This window comes from Callithrix jacchus, chromosome 19, assembly GCF_049354715.1.
Source record: "Callithrix jacchus isolate 240 chromosome 19, calJac240_pri, whole genome shotgun sequence".
Classification (NCBI taxonomy): domain Eukaryota; kingdom Metazoa; phylum Chordata; class Mammalia; order Primates; family Cebidae; genus Callithrix; species Callithrix jacchus.
The window spans coordinates 36,067,625-36,090,237 of NC_133520.1; the positions used below are offsets into that span (position 1 = coordinate 36,067,625).

At 37.0% G+C, this 22,613-nt stretch overlaps 1 long non-coding RNA gene across 1 annotated transcript; it reads left to right on the top strand.

Annotated features, from left to right (window-relative positions):
- The first annotated feature begins 13,541 nt into the window (after positions 1-13,541).
- LOC144580466 (uncharacterized) lies at positions 13,542-16,945 on the top strand. The gene is made up of 3 exons (XR_013530030.1): positions 13,542-13,672; positions 14,543-14,650; positions 15,365-16,945. It is a non-coding gene; the product is annotated as an uncharacterized LOC144580466 (long non-coding RNA).
- Positions 16,946-22,613: the final 5,668 nt, after the last annotated feature.

The following is a 22,613-nucleotide window of genomic DNA, read 5'->3' on the forward strand; positions in this document are numbered from 1 at the left end:
AAAACATAACTTGCATGTGTTTGTGTGGGGGAGGGTGGTTAAGCATACTGTAGAGCTGAGAATGCAAAGAAACCTCCAGAAAGTGAGGACAAAAGGGTCCCACGATGGCTCTCATGCTTGGTGGAATGATAGTCATGAGAGTCTTCCTCTCATCTTAATAATAAGAACAAGCCAGATAAGCCACAAAATTTGTGGGTTTTCTCCAGTCCATTAGAGATGAGAATGCAAAAAACATAAAAAAGGTAAAAAAAAACACCACAAAATTTCAGAAGGTGGCAAGCTCTTTTTAAGAGAATTAGCCGATTTCATTTCTGGTGGAGCAGTGGGATGAGAAAGAATCCACAAGAAATGGAGATACAGAGAAGTCAAATTTTAGCAAATGTTTAACTTTCTCTTGAGCCTTCACTGCACATGAGGGAAAATATTCTAAAAGATTAGGACAAAGCAGGAAAGCTGAGAGTGGTCCTTCATTTTTGGCATCCAAGACCATCTTCAGGAATACTGCAGCAACCTTCAAAACAATGTGGATGGAAAAAAGTGATCTGATAAAAATACCTCCAATGCATTAATTTTAGGGTAGGTGTCAGGAAGGGTCCAGTTTCTGCTTTCTGCACATAGCTAGCCAGTTTTCCCAACACCATTTATTAAACAGGGAATCCTTTCCCCACTGCTTGTTTTTGTCATGTTTGTCAAAGATCGGATGGTTGTAGATATGTTGTGTTGCCTCCGATGCCTCTGTTCTGTTCCATTGGTCTATATCTCTGTTTTGGTACCAGTACTATGCTGTTTTGATTACTGTAGCCTTGTTGTATAGTTTGAAATCTAGTAGTGTGATGCCTCCCGCTGTGTTCTTTTTGCTTAGAAGTGACTTGGCTATGCAGGCTCTCTTTTGGTTCCATATGAAGTTTAAGGTGGTTTTTTTCAGTTCTGTGAAGAAGGTCATTGGTAGCTTGATGGGAATAGCATTGAATCTCTAAGTTACTTTGGGCAGTATGTCCATTTTCACAATATTGATTCTTCCTGACCATGAACATGGAATGTTTCTCCATCTGTTTGTGTCTTCTCCTCTCTTATCTCGTTGAGCAGTGGTTTGTAGTTCTCCTTGAAGAGGTCCTTTACGTTCCTTGTTAGTTGTATTCCTAGGTATGTTATTCTCTTTGTAGCAATTGTGAATGGCAGTTCATTCTTGATTTGGCTCTCTAAGTCTGTTATTGGTATATAGGATTGCTTGTGATTTTGCAGTATGTAAGGCAGCTTCTCTTCAAAAGATAGTGTAAGGACAGCGAAAAGGAAATAGATCTTCCAAGGTAATAGATCTTCTAAGGGTAAGATTGGAGAGCAAAGATAACTCCCTACTTACCCAAAAAGCCTGGCAGCTTTCCTGAAAAGGAAATTTTCTCAAGGTTCAGAAATCTGGCACATAAAATCCAAAGTTTCTTTAGAGCTTAGATCTTAAGTTTTACTGAAATTATAGTCCTGATTCTGCTCTCAAAACATTCGAAATTAGTGGTGAACATCTAGTTGGGCTGGATTTGGCAACAAAGGCCAAATCCAGCCCAACTAGAGATTAAATTAGCTTAATCATCACAAACTGCAGTCTAACAGAAAAATAGCATGTTCAATTGGGGAGATAATATGTACTTCAGTCTCTACCATTCATTTACATATGATTCATGCATACCATTAAAAAATGCACAGAGAAGTGGGAAAATGAAATTCCCTAGTGAAGAGAGTAACAAAGAATAGAAGTAAACCCAGAGATTATTTAGATATTGAAATCAGAGAAAGGGACTTAAATATATACATAAACAAATATTTTAATGAATCTGGGGGAGAAGTTCGACATATACTGTAAATGATGGAGAATTTCACTAGAGAGATAGAGACCATGAAGAGAACCAAATGGGTCTACAGAGGCTTCCTCTATAGTGTTCAGCTAAGTAATAATCAGCGCATGTATGTAAGAAAATTACCTAAATGTATTTGTTAAGGTTCCCCAGAGAAACAGGCTAGGATCATCTGAGAGAGGCAAAGCTATCACTCTCTGGAACTTCCAGAGAGCCATCACAAGATTATGCTCTTATTATCCAGAGAGGAAAAAACTTCATAAATTGTGGGGCTCCAGTAGAATACTTAAAAGGGTATTACCTCAATACAGGGCAAAATCAAGCTTAGACTAAAGGGTGCTGTTATCTCAACTATCAAACTTATACATAAGCCTTGAAATAATAAGTTTACAAGAAACTTAACTGTACCCTAGATAAAAGTTTAAGAATATTTATAAGAATTCAATAACATATTCAAAAGGTAAAATGTTACAATTAAAATTCCAATTAAAAAATTCCAGTCATACAAAGAAATAGGAAAATGTGATTTATAATGAGGAGAGAATGCAATCAATAGAAACAGACAGAAATGATACAGATGATAAAATCAATAGACAAAGGCATTAAAAGTTATGATGATTACTTATATGTTTAAAAAGATATAAAAATATTTAAGCATGTTAGGGAGAGACAAGGAAGATATAAAAAGAAAGAAATCAAGTTTCAAAAGATTCTTTTAAAGTCTGAAATTAAAAATACATTGGATGGGATTAATAGGAAATTAGAAATTGCAGAAGAAAAGATTAGTAAACTTGAAGAGGTAGCAATAGAAATTATACAAAAGGAAATACAAAGAAAAAAGCCTGAAAAGAAGAACAGAGCATGAGGGATCTGGGAACAACCTCAAGTGGCCTAATTTATGTGTAATTGAAATCACCTAAGGAGAGTAAGGTATATACAGAAGAATATTTGAAGAAATGAGGGTCAATTTTGAAATTTGCCAAAATCTATAAATCCACAGGTCTAAGTGAGGCAGAAGAGGTAATCAAGGAAGAACTGTTTCCCTGGGACGTGACAAATGTGGCAACCACATTATCAACACTAAGAGCCCAGCATTCACATTGTAGTCAAGCTCATTCAAGTAAGACGTGTCCTCAGACTGATCCTTTGCTGATTATACCAGTAAAAATCATACCTAACGGGTACAGATTTAAAAAGCCGATAAGACATGTGATGTATGAACAAGCATGGACAGCAACTGAGCATGTGCACCAAGAGGACCACCCCAAACATACTTACTAGTAACATCTCCTCTCTCCTTCTTATGAACAACCATTTAAGACTCCAATAAACGGAGTCTCCTCAGAGCCAGTCCTTGCTGACTTACCTCTTGAGCAGCCCACTCTGACTTATCTTTTGGAGTGTATTTTCACTTAACTTTCAGAGTGGTCTTTCTCTTTTGCAATAAACTGCTTTCTACTACTTTTCTACTGTGGCATGTCTCTTATTTAAATTAGTTTAAACTAAGAAAATAAGAGCTGCAGACTCTCAATCACTGTCAACAGTAGAAGCAGGAGAAAAAAGTAGCATGACAATCATGAAGAAAACTACACCAAGAAATAAGGCAATCACATTACTTAAAACCAGCAATAAAAATAAAATCTTAAAAGCAGGTTTGATAAAGACACATATGAACAGAAGAATTATAGTAAAGATAAAATGACATATTCTAATAGCAACAAGCAAGCAAGAAAATAGTAGACAGAAGCTTTAAAATGCCAAAAGAAAATTTGTCAACCTAGAAATCTCTTCCCAGAATAAATATTTTACAAATGTGAAGGTAAAATATTTTTTTTAGCCAAAAATTTTGAAGGAAGTAGTTAGTAGCAAAACCTGCATTATATGCAATTTTTAAACAAGTTTTAGGATGCTGCTAAATCAGTGCTGAGAGTAACATTTATACCACTAAATTTTTACAGTTAGCATTTAGGAGAAAATGTCTCAAATTAATAATCTAAGCTCCCACTTCTAGAAAATTAAAAAAAAAAAACAGAGAAAATGAAACAAAAGCAAGCAGGAAAAATAAAAATAAAAATCAGAACAGAAATCCATGAAATTAAAAACAGAACAAAATCCAAAGACTGTTACATTGAGATCAAAAATATTGGTAAAGGTTTAGCCGGACTAATTGAAAAGAAGACACAAATTATCCAGAAGAGAGAGAACATCACTACAGATCCTACAGTTAAGAAAACAACAGGGAAATATTATGAAGAACTTCATGGCAACAAATTTGGCAACCTAGCTAAAATAAAAAAATTACTTGAAAAACACAAACTACTAAAGCTATCTAAAGATAAGTTAGATGAACAAAATGACTCCATATTAAAGACATTGAATGTGTAGTTAAAAATCTTACCACCAAGAAAACTTCAGGCCCAGGTAAATTCACTAGTCAGTTCTATCAAACATTAAAGAAAAGAGTAATGTACATTCCATACAAATTCTCCCAGAAAACTGAAGAAAAATAAAACATCCCTAGTGAATAAGGCTAGCACTTCTCTGACATTATTCAAAAAGAAAACAAAAGACCAATGTTAACAATAGAGATAAATGTGAAAATTATTAACAAGTTTTAGCTGATAAATCTAACAATATTTTAAAAGACAAACTATTGCCAAATGGGGCTTATCTTTTTATCTTATTAAGAAAATATTAATTAAATTTGTAAAACATGATTAATATTATTTTCCATATTAACAAAGTAGAAACAAATGATCATCTCTACAGCTGAAGAGACCATTCATCTTAGTTTGCTTATAACAGAATACCTGAAACTGGGTAATTTGTTTTAAAAAGGAAATTTGTTTCTTATAGATACAGAGTTTGAAATGTCCAAAGGCAAGGCACTGCCTCTGGTGAGGGCCTTCTTGCTCCTGTAGTTAAACTTTCTATAGTGTCCTAGGTTGGTGCAGGGCATCACATGGCAAGGGGGCTGAGCATTCTAATGTGTTATGCTCAGTTTTCTCTTTCTCTTCTTATAAAACCATTAGTTTCACTCCCATGATAACCCATGAATCCATAAACCCTTAAATCCATTAATCCACAAATAAATTAATCCATTCAAGAGTGCAGAGCTCTCATAATTGAATCATCTCTTAAAGGCCATAACAATTCTGCTGTGTTGAAGATTAAATTTCAACATGCATTTTAGAAGAAGCATTCAAACCATAGCACCATTTGACATGATCCATCATTTATTTCTGAAAACAAAAAACAAAAGAGCTCTCGGAAAATTTGGAAAAGAAAAAAAACTTGCTTATCCTGGTAGAGGATATACCTGAAAGAAACCCATAGCTAACATCACATAATTATGAAATACTTAGTTCTTCCTTTTAATATTAGGAACAAAATAAAAATGTCCATACTCATCAACATTTTTCAATATTTTACTGACGTTCTAATCAGTGCAATAAGATGAGAAAAAAAATAAATTGATCCAAATTAAAAATTAAGAAACTATCATTATCATAAGCCAACATTCATCTATGTAGAAAATCCTATGGAATCAACAAAAATGCTATTAGAACTAGTAAGTGACTTTAGATTAAAATAAATTGATATACCATGTTGTAGAATACCAAGTCCATATAAAAAATACTTAAGGTGAATGTGACAGGAAATATGTAAGATTTATTACAAGTTTGTAGCACATTTAGCATTAATCACTAGGTCAGCTGCTCTTTGATCTGCTTCCTCAGGGTTGTTTGGTGCTTGTTGCCTCAAAATCATGTATATCCTGTTACAAGATTATAGTTCCCCTTATCTACTCTATAGAAAATATTTTGAACATTATAAAACATTATGTTTTCCACTTGAGACATTCTTTCAGGTCCTGCATACCAGTGAAACTACTGACGTCAGCTCGTCTGAAGGACCCTACAGAAGCTGACTCACAAGATAATGCAGTTTCCACATCCAGAGTATTTCATCACCTTACCCCAACCAATCAATGACCCAAATTTTCTAGTTCCTTGACCTCCATGATCCCCTTAAAAACTCCAGCCCATAAATCTTCAGAGAGCTGATTTGAATGTCTTTTCCCATGTCCTCACTCAGTGCCCTGTGATCATTAGACTTTCTTTGCTGTAAACCCTGCTGTCTCAGTGTAGTTGGACTGTTACTGTGTGGTGGGTATATGAATCTGTTTGTCTATTACAAATTCTCCTCCAAATTAATTTATACGTTCAATACAAACCCAATCAAAATGAGAAGTAGGCTTTTTCCCCCTACAAATGAAAAAAATAGATTCTATAAGTTATATGAAAATGTAATGGGACTAGATTAGCAAAGTGACTTTCTGAAAGAACAAAAACAGCTTTAAAAATAACAAGGAAAACCCAATTTAAAATTTTAATACTTATTGAAAAGCTAGAATAATTGATTCTGCATGGTTTGGAAAAACAAGATATATTCAGCAATGAGACAGGATAGAGAATCAAGTAATAGACATGCATGTATGTGGTCAATTGATATTCAACAAAGCTGCCAAGGCAATTCAGTAGAGGAAAGGCAATCTCTTCAAGATACATTGCTGGAACAATTGGAGAGCCATATACAAATGAACTGCAATCTTTATCTATCTCAACAAGAAACAAGGAATAATAAGAAAACAAATGTGAGAGTGAAAAATGTAAATATTCTAGAAGAAATCAGGATAAAGTCTTAATGATCTTATGTTTGGCAACTATTTCTTAAATAAGAATCAAAAAGCATAAAAAGAAAATTTCAATAAATTGGAATTCATAAAAATTTTAAACATTGCTTTTGAAGGCACTGTTACTAGCCACAGTCTAGGAGAAAATATTTCCGAAGTGTGTACCTGAGAAGTACTTTATATCTAGATGCATTAAGAACTGTTACAACTCAAAAATTAGAAGACAAAAAAATTTTAATTTTAAAATTGGGGAAAGATTTGAATAGATACTTTCCACCAAAGATATTCAAATGGCAAATGAGGTATAAATGGCAAAAACATGCTCAACATCATTAGTCATAAGGAAACATGGAACTGAAAATGACTTTTAAAGAAAGGACATGGTAATTTAATTGAGAAATAAGAACTTTTTCTACAAATAATACTGGAACAACTGGTCTTTCCTAAGGAAACACATGAATCTAAACCTTAACCTCTTTTTGTAACCAACAGCTAATTCGGAATAAAGGATAAACCTAGAAGTAAAAGTAAAATTTTAGAAATTCTAGAAGCAAACTAGAGAAAAAGTTTTGTGACATGTTATTCAAAAAGTATAAAATATAAAGGTTGAATAAACTGTACTTCATTAAAATCACTAACTGCTCTTCCAAAGACACCATTAAGAAATGGTTGATAAGCAAATGAAAATATGCTCAGCATCATTCATCCCCTGAAATATAAATTAAAACCACAATGGTAGTCTGGCTGGGTGCAGTGACTCACACCTATAATCCCAGCACTTTGGGAGGACAAGGTGGGCAGACCACTTGAGGTCTGGGGTTCAAGACCAGCCTGGCCAACAGGGTGAAACCGTCTCTACTACAGCCAGGTGTGGTAGTGCATATGTGTGGTCTCAGCTACTCAGTAGTCTGAGGCACGAGAATTGCTTGAACCTGAGGTGCAGGTTGCAGTGAGCCAAGATCATGCCACTGCACCCCAGCCTGGGTGATGGAGTGAGACCCTGTCTCTCTCTCTCTCTCTCTCTCTCTCTCTCTCTCTCTCTCTCACACACACACACACACACACACACACACACCACAAAAACCCCTCACAATGGTATACTATTGTATGCACATTAGAATGGCTACCATTTAAAAGACCGTCAAATCTAAGTACTGATGAGGTGTGGAGCAACAAGAATTCACATGCATTATATTGTAAAGTGTTATAACCACTCAAGAAAAAATAAGTTGTGCGTTTACAAAATGATCACGTATATAAATACCCTAAAACTCAGCAATCTTATTCTTAGATACATACTCAAGAAAACTATAAACACATATCTACACAAAAATTTCTACTCAAATATTCACAGTGGCTATATTCATAATAGCCAAAAACTAGAAACAACCCAAGTGTCCTTCAACTGTAGTATATCCATGCAGTGGAATACCTCTAAGCAATGAAAAGGAACTAACGATGAATACTAATGACAACATGGATGCATCTGATAATAATTATACTCTATCTTATCATTAATAATTATATTAAGTATTCTCTGTCTTACTAAGACACAGACAAAAGTGTACATATAATATGATTCCCTTTATATGAAACTCTATAAAAATCAAATAGAGAAAAATCAAAATATTCAAAAGTTTATCCCTTCGAAAAATTAAAAAATTGGTAAACCCCTTGCAAAAATCAGCAATAAAAATCAAAATAGGCTGGGCATGGTGGCTCATGCCTATAACCGCAACATTTCAGGAGGCCGAGGCAGGCAGATCACTTGAGGTCAGGAGTTCGAGACCAGCCTGGCCAACATGGTGAAACCCTGTCTCTACTAATAATACAAAAATTAGCTGGGTGTGGTGGCGCATCCCTGTAATCCCAGCTACTCGGGAGTCTGAGGCACAAGAATTGCTTGAACCCGGGAGGCAGAGGCTGCAGTGAGCTGAGATCATGCCTCTGCACTCCAGGGTGAGCGACAGAGTGAGACTCTGACTCAAAAAAAAAAAGAATCCTCACTCCCTATCTTATTCCAGTGACTAATATTAATTTTAAGATGGACTGTAAATTCCAACATTAGCTAGAAGTCTAAACATGTGAAAGAAAACAAAAGAGAATATCATTGTAACCTAGAGGTAGTTAAATAATTTTGTTTTTTAACCACTAACCAGAAAAAAATAGGCAAGCCGCAGACTGGAAAAAATATTGATAGGTAGGTAGATAGATAGATGGACAGATAGGACAAAGGACTTGCATAAAGAACATATGGATATTCTCAATCTATTACAAATGAATAACAAGAAAACAAACAGCCCAATAGAAAGGCAGACAAAGTACTAGAAAAAACCCTTTACAAGTGTTAATCACAAGACTGATCACCTGGAAAGAGGCTCAGCATCATTAGTTACCAGGAACACACAAATTGAAACCAAAATGAAACACCGTAATGTGCCCCAATAATACTAAATCTTGGCAAACATGTGGAACAACAAAAACTTTTATACATTGCTTGTGGCAGAGTAAAACGTTACAAGCACTTTGGTTAACTGTTTCTCCTTTTCTGGTAAGTTAAGCACAGATCTACTCTATGACCCAGCAACCCACTCCTATATTACTGGAAAGAATTGAAAACATATGTCTACTGAAAGACAAGCACAACACTATCATAAAGGCATTATTCATAGTTATTCAATATCTGAAGCAGCTCAAATGTTCGTCAACAAGAAAAAAGACAATGCCATTGTTGTATGTTTAATGAATGCTATTCATCAATTAGAAAGGAGTGAATACTGACATGCGCAACAACATGGATCAATTTCCACATATTATTTTAAGTGAAAGAAAGCAGATCCAGAAGGATATACACTGGATAATCCCATTATAAGAAATCCAAGAATAGGCAAAACTCACTACAGTGAGAGCAATAAAAAAGATTTTCTTCTGGAGGATGGAGGAACTTATAGAAAAGGGTCAGGATCAGTATCTGTTAAATGTCTAGAACTAGATGGGGTGGTGGGTGGGTGAAAGTTCAGATTTGTAGCATTTGCTGATTTTTACGCTGTGAATACTTCCAGTTTCAAGATTTCTAGCTGCCAGAGTGATGTCACTGAACTAGGAGTTAGGAATGCATGTGAGCCACTGACTGCCACAACCACAGACAGATGGCTCCAGCATGCCACTAGGAGGAGATGAGGAAATATTCTTTGACAATAGAAACATTCTAATTCGTCTTGTGAGATGTGGTTATTTCGGTATATTAATTGCAAAAGTCATCATATTCATTAGAAATTTGAAATCTATCTGCTTTTGTATGTCATTTGTATTTCGGTTTTTGAAAAAGTGGTGGCCAGGCACAGTAGCTCATACCATAATCCCAGCATTTTGGGAGGCCAAGGCGGGCGGATCACGAGGTTGGGAGTTCAAGACCATCCTGACCAACATGGTGAAACCCCATCTCTACTAAAAATACAAAAATTAGCTGGGTATGGTGATGGGCACCTGTAGTCCTAGGTACTCGGGAGGCTGAGGCAGGAGAATCACTTGAACCCAGAAGGCAAAGGTGCAATGAGCTGAGATTGGCAATTCCAGCCTGGCGAAAGAGTGAGACTCCATCTCAAGGAAAAAAAAGTGGTAAGTGCCATATGGTAGGTACAAAGAAAGACTTGCCACTGGAATTGTCTTTGGGCCAACATGTAACATGCCAGGATATCTCAGTATAACAAACAAGCCCCCGAATTTAGTGGCTAAAAGCAATGACATCATTTATTTTGCTCAAGGGCAAAATATTTATTGTCATTATCAAATGAAATATCATTTATTTTGAGCAGGGCTTGGCAAGGATAGCTCATCTCTGAGCTCACATTACCTATGACCGTTCTGTTGTAGCTATCCCTTGATCTGCTATCCATTATCTTTTGGACATTGGAATCATCTCTCATTCACTCAAATATCTGATGGTCGATACTAAGGCTTATATGTGACCTCTTAATGTGGCCTGGGCTTTCTTACAACCCTGAGCCCAGTTCCTAAGAGTGAATATCCAAGAGAAGGAAAGCCAGATAGAAGCTGTATCATCTTTTCTAACCTCGCCAGGGAAGTCACACTGCTTCCCTCCCAGTTCATTTTATTTGTCAGAGTAATCGCAAGCCTACTCAGGTTTAAGAGATGGGGAAATAGACTTCAGCTCTTCATGGGAAATGCCAAAGTGCTAGAAGAATATATGAAACAGGAAGTATTGCTGCAACTATTCTAAAAAATACATTCTGCCACAGACTGTCACCTGGCATCACACCCCTTCCCTCACACATAGAAAATACTCAACTCAACCCTCTTCCTAGAATCTTCCAAGACTCATCCTACCCCCAAAAGATGTATAATTATACAATTCTTGAAAAAGACATCCCATTTCAGCATTACATTCAGGTTCAAGATCCAGAATCTTGTCATCAAAGCAGATACAGGGATAGGGAAGGCTCCTTGGATCTGAAGCTCAAGAATATTTCTCCATATGAAGAACTGGGAACCAAAGAGATGAGTTATCTGTATCCTACACACCCAATAACCTAAATGTGTGACAAGCATGCGATAATCATAATGGATATCTCATTTGTACAATGGGAAAACTGGAAGCACCCAGCAGCTACTGGTTGGTAACAAATGTGAAATACTTGCCAATCCTTGATTAGGGCTCCATTCTACTTCCTGGGAGTGATTCACTATTGCTCTTGGCTCCCTCCTCTGGGCTCTGTTCTCTGGGCTCCTCCTTCTGCCCTCTGTTTGGCTGGTTCTTGCCTGTAGTCATTCTAGAGTTCAAAGGCCTCTTTCTTTTTCTTTTTCTTTTCAACATAAAACTACAAACTTTGTTCAGATTTTTCAATTTTTCCTTTAATTTTCCATTAATGTCCTAAAATTTCTGGATCCGATTCAAGACACCATGTTGCATTTAGTCATATCTCTTTAGTCTCCTTTAATCTGTGATAGTTTTTCAGCCTTTCATAATCTTGACACTTTTTAAAATTTAAAATAAAGTTTCATTGAGATATAATTCACATACCATACAACTTACCCACTAAAGTATACAACTAAATGGTTTTTAAATAATTTCAAAGAGCTTTGCAATCTTTGCACAATCTAACTTTCAAACATTTTGATCCGCCCCCAAAAGAAACCTCATACCCAGTAGCATTCAGTATTCATTTCTCTGCCCCAAAAACCTCCCAGCTGCCAGCAACCACTAATCTACTTTCTGCCTCTAGAGACTTGCTTTTTGTGAACATTTAGTATAAATAAAATTGTAAAATATGTGATCTTTTGTGTCTGGCTTCTTCCACTGTGTATTTTTTTAATAGTTTACACATGTTGCAGCAAATATCTACTGAAGGAACAACTGTTCCTTCTTTTCTATGACTAAATAAAATTCTGTAGGACCCTCACACCACATTTCACTTACCTAATTGTCAGTTGATGGACTATTGGCTTGTTTCCACCTCTTGGCTATTATGAATAATGCTGCTATCAGCATTTTTGTAGACATTTTTTCTGGTGGAAGCATGCTTCTATTTTGGAGGAGTATATGCCAAAGAGAAGAATTGCTGGGCCGTATGGTAAATTTATGTTTAACATTTTGAGGGGCCGCCAAACTGTTCTTCAAAGCAGCTGCACCATTTTACATTTCATCAGCAATGTATGAAGGCCACAATTTCTGCACGTTCTTGCCTACACTTATTATCTGTCTTTCTGATTGTAGCTATCCTGATGGGTGTGCTATGGTATCCAATTGTGGTTTGGATTTGCATTTCCTAATGGCAAATGATGTTGAGCATATTTTTATGTCCTCATTGGCCATTTGTGAATCTTTTTTGGGGAAATGTCTATTCAAATCCTTTGCCCATTTTAAATTGGGTTATCTTTTTGTTGTTGAATACTAAAAGTTATTTCTATATTCTGGATACAAATTCCCTTAACAGATACATGACTTGCAAATATTTTCTCTAATTCTTTAAATTTTCTTTCCCCTTTCTTGATGACATGGTTTGTAGCACGAAAGTTTTCAATTTTGATAAAATCCAATTTATTGATTTTTTAGTTTGTTATTTTTGCTTTTGGTGTCATATCTAAAAAACCATTACCTAAACCAAGATCACAAAGATTTACCTCCATGTTTTCTTCCAAGAGTTTTCTACTTTCATTTCTTAATTTTAAGTCTACATTCCATTTTGTGAGAATTTTGTGTATTGTGTATTTTTTGCATATGAAGAGCCAGTTATTCCAACACCATTTGTTAAAAAGACTTTTATTTTCTCATTGAATTGGCCTGATACCACTGTCACAAATCAATTGACCACAGATATAAAGGCCTTATTCCTGGACTATTACTGCTATCCATTGAACTATGTGTCTATCCTTATGCCAGTACAACATTGTCCTGATTACTGTATCTTTGTGGTAAGTATAAAATTGGGAAGTGTTAATCTTCCACATTTATTCTTATTTTTCAAGATTATTTTGAATATTCTTTGTTCATTGAATTTCCACATGCATTTCAGAAATATATTGTCAAATGATATAAAATAAGACAGCTGTGATTTTGCTAGGAATTGTATTGAATCAATAGCTCAATTAGAGCATATTACTATTTTTACAATAGTAAGACTTCAAATCCATGAACATGTAATGTATTTCGATTTATTTAGATCTTCTTTAATTAATCAGTAATGTTTTATAGTTTTAAGAGTATAACTTTTGAACCTTTTCTGATACATTTATTCCTAAGTGTGCTATTCTCCTACATATGATTTTAATGGAATTTTATACTTAATTTCATTTCAGATTATTCGTTGCTAGTGTATAGAAACACAATGAATTTTTATATATTGATCTTGTATTCTGAATTTATTATTAGTTCTAAGAGCATGAGTACGTGTATGTATTCATTAGTATCTTCTATGTAAAAAAAATCATGTCACCTAAAAATAGAGATAGCTTCATTTATTCATTTTCAATATGGATATCTTTAATTTCTTTTTCTTTCCTGCTTTTCTTGGCTAAGATACCAGGATACTGTTGAGTAGAAGTGTTGAGAATGGACTACTTGACTGAGGCTGGATTTTAAGGAGGAAAGCATCCAGTCTTTCACCCTTAGGTATGACAGAGCTGTGCATTTCTGTAGATGCCCTTTTCAAGTTGGAGCTTCCCTTCTATTCCTAGTTTGTAGAGCTCTTTCCACTTCATATCATCTCTTTTTCTTCTAGTTAAATTTTACTAAAGTTTACTCTATCAGATAAAAACCGTAGCCATGAGATTCCTTTGAGGTAAGACCTTCTTCATCTTGGGCTTCCTGCAGGGCTATTGTGATATAACACCCTTAAGATTCTTAGAAGCTCTTTTTTAAAAAATTGAATTTATCCATGACGAATAACCTTAAGATATTTGTAGCAAGACTTTTCTTTTTTTTTTAAATATATATATCTGAAATATTTCTGATGTCGCAACATAAGGTTTTCTGGTCACAGTCTTGGCTTCCTCTGTAGATAAAGCTCTATATTTGAGCTTCCTGATAACAACTCTCAATTTGACCTTGCCTGGAAGCCATTTTTTTTTTTTTTGAGACGTAGTCTCACTCTGTCACCCAGGCTAGAGTGTAGTGGCATAATCTCAGCTCACTGCAATCTCTGCCTCCCGGGTTTAAGTGACTCTCCTGCCTCAGCCTCCCAAGTAGCTGGGATTACAGGTGCCCACCACTATGCCCAACAAATTTTCTTGTTTTTTTTTTTTTTTTAGTAGAGACCAGGTTTTGCCATGTTGGCCAGGCTGGTCTCAAACTCCTGACCTCAGGTGATCTGCCTGCCTCAGCGTCCCTAAGTGCTGGGATTGCAGGTGTGAGCCACCATGCCTGATCTCCATTTCTTAATTTTAGTGTTATTTCCTATACAGAGAGGCTGGTAATAAAATGGAGTTGTATTTTTGAACGAGTACATCCTGGTTCCTTTATGTTTAACAATTCCTTCTTCAGTTATAGCTTTCCTCCTGCATTCTTCTATGAACAGACGACAGAAGAAGCTAGACAACATCTTTAACACGCTGCCTGGAAAGCTCCTCAGCTATATATCCAGTTCATTAGGTAAATTTTCTATTTGCTATGTCATTATAGGTGACAGTGTTGCTAAACTTTCTGTCACTTTATATTAAAGGTCCTCTTTCCTCAAACTCCCAATAACATTTCCCTCACTTTTTAAGCCCTCACAGACAACCTCCCCAGGGCCACTGGGCCTCAGCTAACAGCCTCTTCAAGGGCCATCTACCTTTGCCCTCTCCTTGGTCCCAAACTCACTTCCACATATTTAGGTTTTTGTTATGATAGTTTCCTACTTCACACACTAAAACTTGTTCTAGTTATCATGGCTGTACCACAAGCCACTCTAAATTTTAGTAGCTTAAAACAATGACAGCATTTATTTTAGTCAGGAATCCACTAACTGAGCAAGGCTCAGCAGGAATAGCTCACCTGCACCCGATAGCATCTGTTAACAGCTCTCAGGGTGAGAATCAAAGTTACCCGAAGGCTGGTTCACTCACATAATTTGAGTCGTTGATTCTCAGGTGAAACCTTATATAGGACTTTCAACCAAAGCACATACTGGGACCTTTCCACGTGGCTTGGGCTTTCTTGCAGCATGACGATGTGGTTCCAAGGGCAAGCACATGAGCAAGAGAGACCAATATTATTCACCTTTTAATACTCAGGTCACCTGGACTGAAGCGAGCTTCTTTACTTAATTTCTTTTCATTTGAACATAATATGCCTCTGATTTTTTTCTTTATATTATTTTCCCAGATCTCCCTTACAGAAGCAAGAAGTCGGACCCAGGCAAATTTCTGAATCCACCGAAGATAGTTGAGACTTGGATGTTAAATGAGATGTTCAGTGAATCACAACTCTCCTACCACAGATATGGGCATTTGAACACGTGCCCTTGCTAGCGTAGTGGGGAAAAATGAGCTGTGTCTGTATGAATAAAAACCAGATGGGGCTGTGGCTCTATGCCTTCAGCGTGACTTGCTCCACACCATCAAGACTCATTGGCATGCATCTGCATTCTGCTCCCTGCCCATGGTCAATTTTTCAAGAACTAAGTATCAGTGAGAAGGTAAGCAGTACACAATAATGGGTGGGCATTAATTAAGTCCACACTGGGCAGACTCCAGCAGAACACATGTCTAATGGCTACACAGAGAGGACAGAATAAAAATCAATCTGGTTAATGTTATTCTGGCCTCTGTCAAGGGATGAGGAAATGGACTTATCATGCTTTGAAATGTAATGCAAACTTGGATATCAGAATGATAGACAAGATAAAATACAGAGAGAACTGGTTTTCTCCCTCCTCCAAAGCTCCCTAAAAGAGCCAACTTCCCATTTGACAGTCCAGGCCAATAAGGCTCTTTTGCACATTTTCATAATACTAACTTTGCAGTTAGTACTCCCATCACCATTGGACAGGAGCAGGCATCCCTTGGCACTAGTACTGTGGCATGATTCTTGAGCACAAAAGTTGGCCCCAGTCAGAATGCAGAGGCATGAAAACAGTCATTCCAAGAAAGGCTAAGCAAACTTCCAGATGCCAGTTACGTAGACAGCATCCAAGAGATCAGATCTCGTAAGTGCCTCTTCCTACCTGGATCAGCAGAATGATTTTGGTGGTTGCATGGGTAAGAGAGACATTAAACTAGCAATCAGAAGGTTCAGTTTCTACTCATGAATTCACTACTAATTCAGGGTCTCAGTTTATGCATCTGACACATAAGGAAGTTGGTTTTCATGCTCTCTGAATAATTCCCATCTCTGTCGTTCCCCTGTGGCCTCTCCCATATGGTCCCAACCGTGCCTGTGTGAAGTGGTGCCAGCTTTTACCCAGGCTCCCAAGCTAAAGTGGGACTCTTCAGGGTCCTGAATATGGAGGTTTACTTTGCACCACATGCCATATACAATTTCCAGCTTTAGGGATTCTAATCTTGCCACTAGAAATAGACACGCACAAAACATTCCTGCCAGCAGGCTAATGTCAAAATCATCTGAGGATAATTCATAGGCACATCTGAACAGCCAAAGGAGGGGTTGGCTTTCCACAACAGAATCCTTCTTAGAGAGAAGGCTTCATTAAGAAGCAGCCCACACCACTGACTTTCCTGCTTGTGGAAAGGTTTTGGGAGCTGGGACATGCTTGCCCTGAAGGAGATGGGAAGATTCTAGAAAAGCAGCCCTGTTGACACAAGCCTCCCCTCCAGTAGCTGCAAATTTTTATCAAATTTCTTCCCATCCTCAGTGAATAAAATGTGTGAGGTTATAGAGGAAACAGTTGGCCAGTGATGTGCTTTCCTAGGACCAGTTCTGTTTTGTTTTCTTTTGTTTTTTCCCCTAGCTAACTTATTGTCTTAAAAAGATATCACCTGCCTCTCTGTGTCTAGTGGCTTCCTCTGTAAAATGGGACTACTTTCTCAGAGAGTGTATTAGTCAGAGTTCTCCAAAGAAGCAGAACCAACAGAGATTATATACTTATTGCACATATATAATCTCCTATAGTATGTATAATATATTATAAATAAATATATGTGTATATAAAGAGATGTATTTGTACTGGCTCACAAGAAGATGAAGACTCTAAAGTCCCAGAGTCTGTCATCTGCAAGCTGGAGATGCAGGAAAGCCAGTGCTGTGGGCTGAAGGCCTGAGAGCCAGAGGCTGGAGGGAAAGATTCAAGGCCAAATCTGAGGGCCTGAGACCGGGAATGCTGGGGGCAGGAGATGAAAGTTTCAGCTCAAGTAGTGAAGGAAAATCCAAGTTCAGCCTTCCCTCTGCCTCCCTTTTGTTCTAGTCCAGCCGTCAATAGATTGGATAATGCCCACCAACATTGGGGAGGGCCATCTGCTTAACTCGGTCCACCAATTCAAATGTCCTGTGCCAGTTTTCCCCAGATACCCTCACAGACACACCCCGAAATAATGTTCAACCAACTCTCAGGGGGGTCCTATGGCCCCATTAAGTTGACACATAAAATTAACCATCACAGTGTGAGATATTAATTTTACATTTTAAAATAAGATTTTGTATGCAAAAACCTTTGAAAATGGGATAGTGGAATACAATGTTAAGGTACTGTTATTACTGAGACATTAGCTTGCTCTGGAAACCCCTGGAGTTGTTTGGATCAGCGTTTGGTGTTTTTCTGGTACAAATGGAAAGATCAAAGTCAGAGGTTTTTGACTTCCGAAGCAACCTGAGCACTTAGCGCTGAACTATTTAAAGCCAGCACCACAGAGGGAACAGCACAGGTGGAGACAACCTGCAGAGTCCAGCCTTTTCAAAGGAAATAATGAGCTATTCAGTTACCATTCTGTGGGCTTTAAAACATGTGGTGGAAATACGTTAGTTCAGTCACTGCCACTGGAAAAATGCTCACCATTCAACTTGCCTGCTGCAAATCAAGCCGCCGAATAATTCAGAGCTGCTATGGACGCTGGAGACAAGAGTGTTTCAAAACGCATCAGCCTCCTCAGCTCCTAATCATATTTTAAAATAAAATTGGAGCTTTCAACCCAGCCTGGGAGCTGTTCTTTATATTCTCAAGGACTAAGACATCCGCCCTGGAGCCACTGGACCTTTGTCCGTGTCTGGTTTGGAAACTTCTTCCTTTCCTTTGGCACTTACAGCGTAGTAGGTGAAAGGTGATGGGTTTAGCTGGTTTGGATTTTAGTAAGAGTCTCCCCCGCTCTGCACTGAATATGGGAAAAATCTGGTTATCAAATACAGGAACTGGGCTCAAAGAGCATACAGCAAGCACTTACTGATTATCACTATCACCCTGGCACTGTGTTGTATCGTTAGTGAAGACACCCAAGAAGGTGCCATGGCTTTCATAGTAAAAAGTAGTAAGGGATCTTTAAGAGTAGGGAGGATCCTGCTGGGGCGCAGTGGCTCACGCCTGTAATCCCAGCATTTTGGAAGGCCAAGGCGGGCAGATCATGAGGTCAGGAAATGGAGACCATTTTGGCTAACTTGGTGAAACCCTGTCTCTACTAAAAACACAAAAAATTAGCTGGAGGTGATGGTGCGTGCCTGTAGTTCCAGCTACTCAGGAGGCTGAGGCAGGAGAATCGCTTGAACCTGGAAGGTGAAGGTTGCAATAAGCTGAGATTGCGCCACTGCACTCCAGCCTGGGCAACAGAGCGAGACTCTGTCTCAAACAGCAAAACAAAATGAAAACAAAACAAATCAAAAGAGTGGGGAGGATTCATTGAAAGTCCTGGATGGATTCCTCCAGAGTTCCTTTTGGGAAGTGATGGCCTCAGGCTTCTGCTTCTCTGGCTATGCTGACCTGTTTTCGTTCACAGTAGAAAATTATCCTGGTATTATCTGTACCCTGTCCTTATGATTCCAGAATCTGGTCTGGACTCTCCATCTCCCGTTCCTTCTTTAGCCCATCTGCTCTTATTTCCTAGCAATGTAACCTATTCATTTCCTCTTCTTTGCCTCTCCTGTTCATTCTAGTTTCATCTCTGGCTTGACTCTCTGAATTTCTTTCTCACCTTCTGGGCAGGAACTAAGTTCCAACTTCTCCTTGCAGCTCTATCACATTGTCCACAGTGCAAGGGGCTTCTGTGCTCAGCCATTTCCTTGATATTAGCCCCTTCCTGGTAGTCAGGAATATGTTGGTTGGAGTAATCTCTGATAGCAAAAAGCTAAGCCTTAACTCATCACGATTTGTTGGTAGAAGTTAAAAGGTGATGACATTTTGGGAAAGGAAATTGGCATTATATATGAAGATATATTAAAATTATCACAACCTTTGGCCTAAAACATCTACATTTAAGGCTGTACCTTAATACATTGTTTCTTAACAAATAACTATTTTACTAACGTAATCTAAAATAATGCAAGCATCTAAACATGATTAAACTTTTGAGCATGGTTAAGTAAACTTTTTGAAATAGAATGTAACCTTTAAATAGGCATTACATAAATTTTGTTCAATGAAGGAATAACATTAAAGGTTGTAAAAGAGGTCAGCTGTTCATGCCTGATTTATTCCTTTTCAGTCTCTTATTGAAATAGCCATGAAAAGACAGAAAACAGAGTCTGAACGACACCAGAAACTACTGAAATCATTCAATAATAGCATTCAAACTAAAGTGAGTTTCATGAAGGAGATATTCTGGAGGGGAGAATGTCTGAACTAGATAGAAAAATCACTCGGACACAGGAAACAAAACAACTACGTTACATCTACACTTGCAATATAGTCTACGGCCACAGCACCCTGAATGCGCCCGATCTCCTCTCACTTGCAATATGGAGCCCAGGCTACAACCAGATAGTCTGACTGTTCTTCCTCTTGCTGTAAGAGAATGGATTTTGGAGACATATAAAGACACTACTTCCATCGAAGCTCCTTCTCTCATCGGCAATTATTTTGTTTCCAACTTCTAACTTTCACAATATAAAACTACTGTAGCTGAAAGAGAAGCATACGAACTGTGGCAGTAGAAATATATATTTACACATGTAAGAGCTAAAAAAATCCCACCCATGTATTCTTCCTGAAAAGGTTATTCTAAGGTATAATCTAGTTGACAGATAATGTGAAGCAAGTGTGAAAACTCAAGAAAAAAGTTGGAGCATAAAAGGATTGGAAGTACAATTCTATCAGTTCACATACATAGTTCTGTTGAAATATTTAATTATTGTTTTTAAAAAGTGCTAAAGTAAAAACAATCTGGAAAGTGATATACAACAAAAATAATATCTAGCTGCATAACTTTAATTATGTTATAAAGATTAGGTAATGGTGAGTAAAAGCAGTAAAATTATATTAAATTCCTTAGTTTACATTAATATGGGCTAGTTTCTATCAAAACCATTGGAATTATGAAGACAAAGTGGAAAAACGTGTTTGACAATTCAAGAAAATAAAAATGGACACAAATTTTAAATGATATAATGAATAAAAATTAATAAGGACTTTAATCACTATCCATCAGACTTTAATCTGTAAAATCAATCACTTTAACTTAATCACTGTAAAAATTAGTACCCCTTTCAAAGTGTTCATGCAACATTTATAAAAACCGGCCATACACTACTTTTAAAAGAATGCCAATACATTCCAAAGGACTTATACCAAATGTTCTTTCAGCATTTATTTTCCCTCGTCAGCCTCTGTAAGCTAAATGTCCAAGTACAATCACACCCATTGATGGTCTTCTGAAACTCAAAGGACATATATTTCCTATTTCTCCAGCATTCCTGTCAGTACTCGAGGCATGCTGGAGGAAAAAATTAAATAGCTTAATAGGAATTACCTAACATAAAGATAAAAAAGAAGAATGTGTGTGAGAGACGGAACATTCAAGAGCTGTGAGAAAGTATCAGATTGTCCAATGTGCATGCAATTGGGCTCCCAGAAAGAAAAGAGAGATACTACTGAAAATAGAAAAAAAAATTTAATGACAATGGCTGATAATTATTCAAAATTAATGATATACATCATACCATAGATTCAAGTTCAGAGAATATTAACATTATCAAAAACAAACAAAACACCTAAATGTATTGTCCTCAAACTGCTGAAAACTAAACAGAAAATCTGGAAGACAGCCAGAGGGGGAAAAAGGGCATATAACATACAGGGGGGAAACTTAAGAATACATCAGATTTTTTTCATCAGAAATTATGCAAGTCAAGTGACATCTTTAAAATGCTGGGAAAAAAAAAAAAAATTTTAACTGTCAACACAGGACTTTATAAAGGTGAGAACAGCTTTCAAAAATGAAAGTAAAATAAGAATTTTTCAGGCAAACAAAAATTGAAAAATAAGTTATCAACTGAAGTGTATAATAAGAAATGTTAACTGAATTTCTTTAGGTATAAGGGATATCATACCAGAGCAAAAAAATAAATAAATCTACACAAAGGAATGAATAATGTTAGAAATTATAAAAGTGCAGAATTATACACCAAGAGATATTAAGTTTATTACATGTAACTTTTACCTCAGTCTTTAAAACATGCTTTATTACTGATGGTGCTAACTTGATTATTAGGTTTTATGGGCAGAATTATGTTCTCACCCCAAAATTCATATGTGGAGATCCTAAACCCCAGTAGCTCAGAATATGACTATAGTTGGAGGTAGGGTCTTCAGAAAGGCAATTGGACTAAAACGAAGTCATTAGGGTGAATCCTAATTCAGTATGACTGTTGTCCTTCTGAGAAGAGGAAATTGGGACACAGACGACAGAGAAAAAAACATGTGAAGGCATAGGAAAAACACAGACAGCTACAAGCCAAGGAAAGTCCTCAAAAGAAACCAACCCTACTGATACTTTAATCATGGACTTCTAGCCTTTCGGATTCTTAGAAAGAAAATTATGTTGTTTAAGCCATCCAGTTAGTGGACTTTGTTATGGTAGTCCTAGCAAATGAATACACATACATGTAAAGTGGTGACTGCAAGGTTTCTTGCTACTGTTACTGTTTTTCCATTTGTAGTAACAAGCATCATGTGGAGAGATACTTCAAACCTTATGTAAATACCTGTATCATACTTTTGCCCATGAGCCAAAGCCAGGTGCTACTGCCCAATGGACTCTGGAAATATAACTTTTGCACATAAATGAAGATCCAACTTCCTGTATCAGTGTTTCTTGCTTGCAACAGCTTTCCAGCATCAGTGCCCTCCTGCTAAACCCAAGTCCTACTCCACCCTAAGACCCTGTTCAAGGAAGATTAAGGGTGAAAAGGCCTACACTGCTGCTTGGCTAAGAGAGGGTTCAACCTTTATGTGGGAAAAAGTTAATACTCTGATGGGCCTTTATAACTCCAAATGCTCTGTAGAAGTAAATGCATATAACTTCCTTTTAATTGTTCCTTTCGCTACTGCAGATAGATCTAATATTCTCTGAAGCACATTGTGTTATTTGCTATGATTTTAGCCTAGCCCTTGCCAGAAAACATTTGCTAAATATGACCATTTATTCTAGAGAGGGAAAGCTAATGTAGCTTGTATACTCTGTGTATCACTCCTCTT